Here is a 10,163-nt window from a genome sequence, read left to right as displayed (position 1 = left end):
AGACTCTGGTTCCAAGTTTCTGTACTTACTCAGCTCTCAGTCTCGTTCACATCTCAACTCTTGTTAACTTAAAAACTGATCCCCCATAGCATCTTGCATAGATAGATACATACACACAATCTTATAACATTTACACAGTGTGTAAATACTTGTGTTTATATTTATCTCCCCACTACACTGCAACCCTATTATGTTTGGAAACTGTCCAGATTAAATTTGTGCAACCCAAATTTCTCATGCCAGACCACCCTGGAGCAGGAAAATCCCAAAGAGAAAGACAATGATAAACAGTGGCATTGCTGGATCCTGGCCTAAATCCCTGCCTTCCTTGGTCAAGGTTCTTGAACCGTTCCTGAATTCTCCCTTTGTTCCTTGAAGTTCTCTGGAGGCTGTAGCTTTAGATACAGGCCCTCTGATACCTCCTGTCTTTAATCCTCAGTCTCCGCCCTAAACACATGAGCTGATCTGCATCTAGCCATGGGTCTGTTACCGTCCCAGGCCTACTACACAGTGTGCCAATCACTGGACCAAGTAGTTCTGCAACAGAGAGTTTATTCACAGGGGCCACATGTGGATGTGGGAGACTCAAATCTCAAATCTGCCTCCCTGGGGATAGTGTTCAATGTTTCCTTCAGTTTCTACCATTTCCTTCCTCTCTATGATATTTGGTTAAGTTCCCATGAGAGCTGGGGGAGGAGATAACCCAGGGAACACTATGCAGAAGAGTCACTCTTGTCCTTGATTGATTAAAAAAAAAAAAAAGGCAGAATCTCTGACAAGGAGAAAAAAACCTAAGTTTGCTTGTTTGTTTTGGTACTGGAGATTGAACTCAGGGGTGCTTAACCACTGAGCCACATCCCCAACCCTTTTTATTTTTTTTTGCTAGGTTGTTTACAGCCTGAGTTGCTGAAGCTGACCTTGAACTTGCTATTCTCTCGCTTTAGCCTCTCAAGTCACAAAGATTACAAGCCTGCACCACTACACCTAGCAAGACCTAAGTTAACTACAGACTCTTCCACTTAATCCCATTGTGAAACTGAACAACCTCATGGAGCCTCAGTTTCCTCATCTGTTAAATGTAGATGACAATATCACCTTCCTACATCTCAGAGTTCATCACTTCACTTCAGTTACCATTATTGAAAAAGTTTGTTGAACACTACAACATACATTGCAAGTTAAGGGATTATCCCAAAGAAAAGAAGCAGAACCATTGGCAAATCCCAGGAGTATGAGACCACTAACAAGTTTTGGCTTATACTGAGTCCCTGGATCAGTGCTAAAACCAACTAAAACCATGTTTTAGCTTTAAGTGGCTCCAATTTTCTAATTGCCACTTATTATTTTTAATCTACATTTTTGGTGCATTATAATTGTACATAGTATTGGGATTCATTATGTCATATTTGTATGTGCATATAACAGAATCTGATCCATTTCATTCCAAGTACCTCCCCTTTCCTTCCTCTCCTCCCTCCCCTGATCCACTCACTCTGCTCTACTGATCTCCCTTCTATTATCATTATTATTATTTTAGTTGATGCATTATATATATATATATATATATATATATATATATATATATATGTTTATTTATTTATAACACAAATACACATATATGTATTCAAGATTCATTGTAGCATTATGTTCTTCAGTTCCATCCATTTATCAGAAAATGACATAATTTCATTTTTTATGGCTGAATAAAACTCCACTATGTATATATACTACATTTTCTTTATCCATTTGTTTGTGGAGGGCACCTAGGCTGTTTTTATAATTTGCCTATTATAAATTGTGCTGCTATAAACATTGGTGTGCATATAGGCTAATTTTATCTTTTTGAATTAATATCAAGGAGTGGGAAAACTGGGTCATATGATAGTTCCATATATGGTATTTTTTTTCTTTTTTTTTAAAGTTGTAGATGGACACAATACCTATATTTTATTTATTTTTATGTGGTGTCAGGATTGAACCCAGTGCCTCATGCATGCTAGGCAAGCACTCTACCACTGAACCAGAACCCTGGTCCCATATGTGGTCTTTTGAGGAATCTCCATACTGCTTTCCAAAGTGGTTGTAGCAATTTGCAATTCTATCAACAATATGTAAGTGTACCTTTCCCCCCAATCCTTGCCAGCAACTATTGTTATTTGTATTCTTTAAAAAAATATATTTTTTATTTTTTTAGTTGTAGATGGACAATGCTTTTATTTATCTTTATGTGGTGCTGAGGCTCGAACCCAGTGCCTCACACATGCTAGGCAAGTGCTCTACCACTGAGCCATAACCCCAGCCCATTATTTGTATTCTTGATGATTGCCATTCTGACTGGGGTGAGATGAAATACCAGTGTAATTATGATCTACATTTTCCTGATCTCTCATGTTGTGGAATATATTTTTTATATATTTGGTGGCCTTTTGTATCTCTTCTTTTGAGGAATGTCTGTTGAGATTTTTTTGCCCACTTATTTATTAGGTTGTAATTTTTTGGTGTTAAGTATTTTATGTATTCCGGATATTATTACTCTATTAAAAGACCAGCTGGTAGAGATTTTCTTTCATTCTCTAAGCTCTCTATTCATGTTTTTAATTGTTTCCTATGCTGTGCAGAAGCTTTTTAAATTTGATGCTCAGAATTGATTTGGCTATTCCGGGTCTTTAATTCTTCCATATGAATTTTAGGACTGTTTTTATAGTTCTGTGAAGAATGTCATTTGGTGTTTTTTTTTTTTTTTTTTTAAAGAGAGAGAGAGAAAGAGAGAGAGAGAGAGAGAGAGAGAGAGAGAGAGAGAATTTTAATATTTAATTTTTAGTTCTCGGCGGACACAACATCTTTGTTTGTATGTGGTGCTGAGGATCGAACCCGGGCCGCACGCACGCCAGGCAAGCGCGCTACCGCTTGAGCCACATCCCCAGCCCATCATTTCGTGTTTTGATAGGGATTGCGTTAAATTTTCAGCTTGCTTCTGGCAATATAGCCATTTTGATAATATTACTTCTGTCTATCCAAGAACATGGCCACTCCATTTTCTAGGTTATACTTCAATTTTTTTCTTCAGCATTCTATGATTATCATTGTAGAGGTCTTTCATCTCTTTTATTAGATTTATTCCCAGATATTTTTTGAGGCTATTTTGAATGTAATTGCTTTCCTAATTTCTTTTCAGCAGACTCATTATTGAATTATCGGAAAGCTATTGATTTTTGTATGTTGATCTTTTATCTTGATACTTTGATGAAGTTATTTATCAGCTCTACAAGACTTTGGTAGAATTTTTTGGTTCTACATATAAAATCATGTCATCAGCAAACAGATAGTTTGACTACTTCTTTTCCTATTTGTATCCCTTTGATTTCCTTCTCTTGCCTTTTGCTGTGGCTAGAATTTTGAGACCTGTATTGAGTAGAAGTGGTGAGAGTGGACATCCTTGTCTTGTTCCTGATTCTAGAAGAAATGCTTTCAGTTTGTCTTCATTCAGTATGATGTTGGCTTTGGGTTTGTTGTATATAGCCTTTATGATGTTGGGTAAGTTCTTCCTATCCCTAGTTTCTTCAGCATTTTTAACATGAACAGGTGTTGGATTTTACCAATGGCTTTTTCTGCATCCATTAGGATGATCATGCAATATTTCTCATTAATTCTATTTATGTGATGAATTACATTTATTGATTTGGGTATGTCAATCCAAGCTTGCATCTCTTGGATAAAACCAACTTGATCATGGTGCATAATCTTCTTAATGTGCTTTTGGAGGTGGGTTGCTAATTTTTTTTTTTTTTTGTATATTTTAAAAATTAGAGACAGGGCCTCACGGAGTTGCTTAGGACCTCACTAAGTAGCTGAGGCTGGCTTTGAACTCACCATCCTCATGCCTCAGCCACCTGAGCAACTGGGATTATAGTCATGTGCCACAGTGCTTGGTGGATTGCTAATATTTTATTAAAGATTTTTATGTCTGTATTCATCATGCGTATTGGTCCATAGTTTTATTTTCCTTGATGAGTCTGTTTTAGTCAGCTTTTTCACTGTTGTGACCAAAAGACCTGACAAGAACCATTAGAGGAGTTTATTTTGGGGGCTCACAGTTTCAGAGGTCTCAGACCATAGATGGCTGAATCTATTGCTCTGAGCCCTAGGTGAGGCCACACATCATGACAGAAGGGTGTGGTGGAGGAAAGTGGACAAAATATATATCCCAAAGGCAAGGCCTTAATGACCCACCTATTACAACCACACCCTACCTGCCTGCACTTACCATCCAGTGAATCCCTGTGAAGGGATTAATGCACTGATTAAAAATTCTTATAACTCAATCATTTTGCCTTTAAACTTTCTTGCACTGTCACATGAGCTTTTGGCGGGGGGGTGGGGCACATCATGTCCAAGCCACAACAGAGTATCTAGTTTTGATCTCAGGTTGATACTGGCTTCATAGAATAATTTTGGGAGTATTCCCTCCTTTTCTATTTCGTGAAATAATTTGAGGAGGTTTGGCATTAGCTCTTTAAAGTTCTGGTAGAACTCAAGTGAGATGATTATATGATTCTTGTTTTTAAATCTATTAATATGATGAATTATATTTATTGATTTCCATATGTTGAACCAATCCTGCATCTCTGGGATGAACCCCACTTGATCATGGTGCACTACAGAATTTTATTGAGAATTTTTGCATCTATGTCCATCAGGGATATTGGTTGGAAGTCTTCTTTCCTTGATGGGTCTTTGTCTGGTTTTGGTCTCAGGGTGATCTTAGCCTCATAGAATGAGTTAGGAAGGGTTCCCTCCTTTTCTATTTCATGGAATACTTTAAGGAGTATTGGTGTTAATTTTTCTTTGAAAGTCTCGTAGAACTTGGCCGAGAATCCATCTGGTCCTAGGCTTGTCTTGGTTTGTAGGCTTTTGATGGCATTTTCTATTTCATTACTTAAAACTGATATGTTTAAATCGTATATGACCTCCTCATTCAGTTTGGGTAGGTCATATATCTCTACAAATTTGTCAATGTCTTTGATATTTTCTATTTTATCAGAGTATAAATGTTCAAAATAGTTTTTGATTATCTTCTGTATTTCAGACATGTCTGTTGTGATATTTCCTTCTTCATCTTGTATTTTAGTAATATGAATTTTGTTTCTTTTTCTCTTCATTAGCATAGCCAGGGGTTTATCCATATTATTTATTTTTTCAAAGAACCAACTTTTGGTTTTGTTAATTTTTAAAATTTTATTTCATTGATTCCAGCTCTGATTTTAATTATTTCTTGTCTTCTACTGCTTTTAATATTGATTTGTTCTTTTTCTAAGGCTTTGATATGTAATGTTAGGTCATTTATTTGCTGACTTTTTATTCTTTTAATCAAAGTGCATAAATGCATTCTACTGTTATATATAACTAATTAAAACAAATAAAAAATTTAAAAAGAACTCAACTAAGAATTCATCTGATATTTTACTTTTCTTATTTGGAAGCCTTTTATTATTATTTCAATTTTATTGCTTGACATTGATCTGTTTAGGTTTCCTATATCTTTTTGGTCCAATTTGGATAGGTCATATGTGTCTAGAAATTTGTAGCTGTCTTCTAGAATTTCCAAATTATTGGAATATAAGTTTTCAAAATAGTCCCTAATAAACCTGTGGATTTCAGGAATGTCTTTAAGGGTATTTCCTCTTTTATCTCTAATTTTGTTGTTGATTTAGGTCTTCTTTCTCTTTCGTATGGTTAGTTTGGCTAAGGATTTATCAATTTTGTTTATCTTTTCAAAGAACCTACTCTTTATTACATTAATCCTTTATTTTTTATTCTCATTTCCATTAATTTCTGCTATGATCTTAATTGTTTCCTATCTTCTACTGGTTTTGAAATTTGTTCCTGCTTTTCTAGGGTACTTAATGCTATGAACTTTCTTCTTCAAACTGCCTTCATAGTATCCCAGATGTTTGTATATTATATCACTATTCTCATTTGATTCTAGGAATTTTAAAATTTCTCCTTGCATTTCTTCTATGATCCAGTCCTCATTCAAAATAATATTGTTCAGTCTCCATGTGTTTATGTGGTTTCTATAATTTTTCTTGTTGTTGATTTTTAATTTCATTCCATTATGTTCTGATAAAATGCAAGGGATTACACTGATTCTTTTGTATTTGTTTTAAAAATTATGGAATGCTTCACAAATTTGCCTGCCATCCTAGCGCAGGGGCCATGCTAATTTTCTCTGTATCATTTCAATTTTAGTATATGTGCTGCCAAAGCGAACAGTTAATTGTCATTTAGATGCAGATACTATAGGGAGCCTTGTCTAGGCTAAACTATATACCATCTGGCTTGGCACTGTTAGTACTCTCCCCTTTCTTCTTCCCCAATTCCCCCAAATCACAGTAATCTGCTCTTGGATCCCTGAGGCTGCATCAGGTTAGGGCTGGTCCTTGAGGGGGGAAGTAGGACAACTGGCTTATTGCTTATTAGAGTCCACTAGGCATTGTAAAGGAACATTTATCATACTAATAGCCCTGAAATGTGAGCTGAAAATTTTCAACTTGTTGCAAAATAAAAATATGAGAGAAGTCTTAAGAACTTAAAGCAAACAGTAAATGCCAGTGATGCATGATGCCTCTGATTATTTAAGCCACTAGACCAGAGACTATATTAATAAGATAGCACAGATCATAAATCTGTGACCAAAATAGTATGTGGAAGCCTTTTGGAGGTTAGAACAGATTGGGCAGCAAATGGTCAGAGTTGGATGAAGATTAAAATACTATCTGAGACATTTGATGAGAGATGACACAAAAAAATACACTTTAGCTGGGCATGGGGGCATATGCCTGTATTCCAGCGGCTTGGGAGCCTAAGGCAGGAGGATCACAAGTTCAAAGCCAGCCTCAGCAAAAAAAAAAAAAAAAAAAAAAAAAAGTGCTAGGTAACTCAGTGAGACTCTGTCTCTAAATAAAATACAAAATTGGGCTTGGGATGTGGTTCTGTGGTTGAGTGTCCCTGAGTTCAATCCCTGGTGCCCCCCTCCCCCACAAATTGTGAATTTCATAGATCTGGTAATTTGGTCAACAAGAGCTAATTTACTCTTAATCCTCAGTGTGATAACAATGCTTTGCTTATAGTAGGTGCCTAATAAATAATTACTTAATGAATAATTAATGATTGCATTGATTTTGTGACCAGTAAGTAAAAAATCCCTCTAAAAGGAAAGTCAAGAGTAATTTTATACAATTCATATTGTTTAAATTCAGCTAGATCATAGCATATCAGAATTATTCAGATGTTGTAACTCTAGATAGGAACTTAAGGAAAGATGTATTCTCCTTAAAAAATGTTAAGAAATGACAACTATCCAAAAATATTCTGTTATTTGACCCTTGTAATAGCTCAGTTTAAAAAAAGTCTGCCTCTTGTTATCTTACCACTGATATTGTTTGAAAGCAATCCCACTGGCCAATTTTGGCCCACTCCCTGTTTTTGTAAATCATGTGTTATTGGAACACAGTCATGCTCATTTGTTGATATATTGTCTATGGCCACTTTTGCTCTGCAACATCAGGGTTGAACAGTATATGACAGAGATCATATATCCTGCACTGCCTAAAATATGCACTTGGTCCTTTATTGTAAAAGCTGGCCAATTCCTTGGTGAAAAATATTCCTTAATTTATCAAGTGTTACCAATTACTATGAAATAGGCTGGTTTTTGAGCCTTTACAGTAAAGGACTCTGTTGAATGGGTTGTTGGAATTAGCTGGCCTCACCTTTTTTTGTCATTGTGTACGTATGCAACCCAATGAAGCTAAGGAGTAACCATGATTTAAATTTCAGTTCTCAGGAATAGTTGAGAACAGTTTCTTTTTTCTTTTTCTTGCAGTGCTGGGATAGAACCCAGCGCCTTGTGAATACTAGCCAAATATTCTGCCATTGAGCAATGACCCCAGCCCAATTCTCAGCAATTCAAATAAAGTCATGTTACATTTATGGAAGGATTCTAGTTATTTTCATGGTATACCTCAATGGCATGGACTCTGAATAGTCCATAAAAATAGTCTGCATAAAAGCATTCATCGACTTTTGCTATCTTTCAATGCCCTGAGTAAACACTCCCCAAGAGGAAAGGGATTTTATAAGAGCCTAAACCTACAAAGACCTGGTGAATAGGAAGGTTGACAGAAACAACATTCTGAAAGCTGAAAAGTAGGTGGATGAGTTGTAAATGGTTTGGCAGATCTGAAAATACAAATAGGAATTTAAGCCAATAATAGGGAAAGCTGAGTTCCCCAAAAGCTCAGAAATTGGTGTCCCTTGTACTTGTATAAATGGGAGGAATGCTAAAATGAGGTTCAATCTGAAATCTGATTAAGAAACAGTTTGATCCTAGATCCCCTCCCACACACATACCCTGTCGTAGGGTGAATGCCACTCCTGAGCTCAGGGAAATGATAGGTTATTAATTCTCTGACTAGGGTGAAATAGAGTGCACCTGGACCAGAGGATACCTGGCATCCACAAGGACATGATACTAAACTGAGAACAGGTAAATTAAGTAAACACATGCATACTAAATGTTAAGAACCTCAGCCCTTAGCCCTCTATGTGTGACCACAATGCTGGCAGTCAGGCCTTTACTCAAAATGGTTTTCTGTAAGGGGAATATGACCAGCCCAAGAGGAGAGACCCCCAAAGTACTGAAATCAATCTGAAGGGGGGATTCTCAGTGAAACAGTCCAATGAGTCAACAGGCCCCACCACTCTAGGGCTCAGAATTCTGATCAACTCTTTTGTCCCTTTTATTTTAAGTTTTTTTAAATATATATTTTTAGTTATAGATGGACTACAATGCTATTTATTTATTTATTTATTTACATGGTTCTGAGAATGGAACCCAGTGCCTCACACATGCTAGGTGAGTGCTCTACCACTGAGCTACAGCCCTAGCTCTGACCCATACTTTTAAATATGAGTGGGTAACCATGAATTTCCAGACATCTGGTAAAACCCTAATATGAAAGAGAGTAAAACAAACAGAAGAAGGCAATTTGGAAGGAACAGACTCAACAGGGAGAAGAAAATGTCAAATCATTAATATCCAGGAGGTGGGGGCAAGAGGGGAACACCAATAAGAATAAGGGAAGGGGCTATTAGAAAATACAATGCCAGGGCCTGGGGGTATGGGTCAGTGATAGAGCACTTGCATAGTATGGCTGAGGCTCTGGGTTCAATCCCCAGTCTGTCTGTCTGTCTGACTGTCTGTCTCTCTTACACACACACACACACACACACACACACACACACACGTGACAATGCTGGAGAACACAATAGAGCTCTAGGAAACTAAAACAATTATAAGATAAATTAAGAATCTAATGGGGGGGTGCTGTAGCTCAGTGGTAGAACACTCACCTGGCACGTGGGAGGCCCTGGGTTCAATCCTCAGCACCACATAAAAATAAATAAATAAATAGGTTAAAAAAAGAATCTAATGCGGGGTGAGGGTTGAGGGGGAGATAAGAGTTGAAGAAATTTCTCAGGAAGTAGAATAAAAAGAAAATAAATAAGAACTAAAAGTGAAATACAAAGGGGTCTAATATCAGAATAATGAATGTTCCAGCAAACCAGAGAGACAATGGAAGAATATGTAATCAATAATTTGGAAATTCAAGGAAATTTCTCAGAGCTGAAGCACATGGCTTGGCAAATAAAGAGGCTTTGAGTGCTCAGACTAAGTAATGAAAATATACCTATACCAAGGTATGAAATTTCAGGCCACAAGAGACTGAGAGACAACTGTATAAGCTTCTAGAGTAAAAATTATGAGGATTTCATAAAAAGAGTCAGAAATAATGATGACATTATATTTCTCAACAGCTACACTGAAAGCTAGAAGACCAGAGCAAGGCTGTTAAAATTCTGAAGGAAAATAATATCAGGGGCTAGAGTTGTGGCTCAGTGGTAGAGTACTTGCCTAGCATGTGTGAGGCATTGTGTTCGATTCTCAGCACCTCGTATAAACAAATAAAATAAAGGTCCATTGACAACTAAAAAGTAAAAATAAAAAAGAAAATAATATCAGTCCTAGTACTCGGCACCCAGACTATGAATAAAATCGAAGGGATGAAAATGTATTTTACAATATACAAAGTTTTAGAAAA

General features: G+C 36.6%; 1 non-coding gene across 1 annotated transcript; it reads right to left on the bottom strand.

The window, feature by feature from the left end:
* Positions 1 to 6,166: 6,166 nt before the first annotated feature.
* Positions 6,167 to 6,271, bottom strand: LOC114101522 (U6 spliceosomal RNA). Its single transcript, XR_003584337.1, has one exon. It is a non-coding gene; the product is annotated as a U6 spliceosomal RNA (small nuclear RNA).
* Positions 6,272 to 10,163: the final 3,892 nt, after the last annotated feature.

Source organism: Marmota flaviventris, chromosome X (assembly GCF_047511675.1).
Source record: "Marmota flaviventris isolate mMarFla1 chromosome X, mMarFla1.hap1, whole genome shotgun sequence".
NCBI lineage: Eukaryota > Metazoa > Chordata > Mammalia > Rodentia > Sciuridae > Marmota > Marmota flaviventris.
The sequence above is the reverse complement of the archived record's forward strand: the minus strand, read 5'-3'. Positions and strand labels throughout refer to the sequence as shown.